The 1,595-nt window shown below is 65.0% G+C and overlaps 1 non-coding gene across 1 annotated transcript; it reads left to right on the top strand.

The window, feature by feature from the left end:
- The first annotated feature begins 1,222 nt into the window (after nucleotides 1–1,222).
- On the top strand, nucleotides 1,223–1,376 carry LOC140472554 (5.8S ribosomal RNA). The gene has a single exon (XR_011957720.1). It is a non-coding gene; the product is annotated as a 5.8S ribosomal RNA (ribosomal RNA).
- Nucleotides 1,377–1,595: the final 219 nt, after the last annotated feature.

Here is a 1,595-nt window from a genome sequence, read left to right as displayed (position 1 = left end):
TAACAAATAAGAAAGGATCGTCGGCTTGGGGGTACGCCCGTTTCCGTTTCAACTTGTCTCGCGGGGGTGGTTTCGGGGCCAGCAGGAGAGCTCGTCGGGGTAGCAGGCCCTGCAGCCGTGGTCACCGCCAAACCCCCCCAACTGTTGGGCGCCTACCTGCGCGGGGCAGGAGGACACTTTCCGATTTCAAATCTCCGTTTGCCGAGTCCACCCCGAACGCACGCGGGCGGGCGGGTTCGCATCACCCTTCGTCACAAGGGGCGAAGCCCGTTCCACCGTCTCGTCAGTAGTGCCGACCGGTCTGTGATCGACGAGGGGAGCCACACCAGGTCCGGCCCTGCTGCTTGGCGGCACCGCGTCGTCGGGAGCTCGCGACAGACGGAGGGTTTCGGTGTACTCTCCAGCCACGGGAAACGAAGCCGGTGATGCAGGCGCCGGTCTTTCGCTCCCAAATCGGCTGGGTTTACATCGTTGCTATCTAGTCACGCTCCCTTCAAACCCGACGGGGTACCTATTCCCCTCACCCGTCTGTGCGTATACAGCCTCTTTGCACTTGCGGGATGGGGGTGGTGGTTTAAAGACTCTCGAGTTGCCGCCCGTCGGTCTCCGAGCTCCGTGCAGTAGTGATCCCCAGCGAACTGCCAGCAGGGCGAACGAGCGATCCCGCTCTCGGTCGGGGCGCCTGGCGTCGATCGGTGGTCGGTGGCTTGCGGGCAAGCTGCGCTGTGAGTGTGGGAACGAGTATGACGAGCCGTTGCCGCGACTCCCAGTCCACCTCGGCGGTGGCTGGGCCGGGCGGGCGTCTGCTCGGGCGAGTGCCGCCCCCGCCTCCTCGCAGGAAGTCCGCTCGCCGACACGCCGCCACGTGCACGCGTCAGTGACGCTGCCGAACCGATGGCCGGTGCCCGTTCCCGCCTCTGCTTTTCCTAGGGCAAAGCTGCTGCACGCCTCGTGATACTAGGCGGGCGACATGGTGGCGGTGATCCTGCCTCCGTCGCTGCGGTGCGTTGGGGCACGCATCGCCTCTTGGGCGCCCTGTCCTCCTCCCCCCAATAGACGTATGTTTCTGCGGGCCGCACCAGGATGGTGCTCCCCATCGCTTCACGCCACCCTGCTCCGCCCGCACGCCGGCGTGCAGGTGGCTGTAGCTCAAGGTGGGGAGCGTATGTGCGGTCCGGGTCGCTTTCCTCTGGCGAGGGAGAGACCTAAAACAAACTCAGACAACTCTTGACGGTGGATCACTCGGCTCGTGCGTCGATGACGAACGCAGCTAGCTGCGAGAATTAATGTGAATTGCAGGACACATTGATCATCGACACTTTGAACGCACTTTGCGGCCCCGGGTTCTTCCCGGGGCCACGCCTGTCTGAGGGTCGTTTGGCAATCAATCGCACTCGCCTTGGCTGGCGAGAGCGCGGCTGGGGTGTCGCAGAGGACCCGTCCTCTTTGTCCCCCTAAGTTCAGACTCCGGAGCCCTCCGGCGTCGGAGCGCTTGGCCTTTCCCCCCCACCCTGCACATTCCGTTCGTCAGGCTCGACGCCATCCCCCCGCCGGGGAGCGCGGCCTGGCGTCCGTCTGTGTCGTGGCAGTGGGGC

This window comes from Chiloscyllium punctatum, unplaced genomic scaffold, assembly GCF_047496795.1.
Source record: "Chiloscyllium punctatum isolate Juve2018m unplaced genomic scaffold, sChiPun1.3 scaffold_359, whole genome shotgun sequence".
Classification (NCBI taxonomy): domain Eukaryota; kingdom Metazoa; phylum Chordata; class Chondrichthyes; order Orectolobiformes; family Hemiscylliidae; genus Chiloscyllium; species Chiloscyllium punctatum.
The sequence above is the reverse complement of the archived record's forward strand: the minus strand, read 5'-3'. Positions and strand labels throughout refer to the sequence as shown.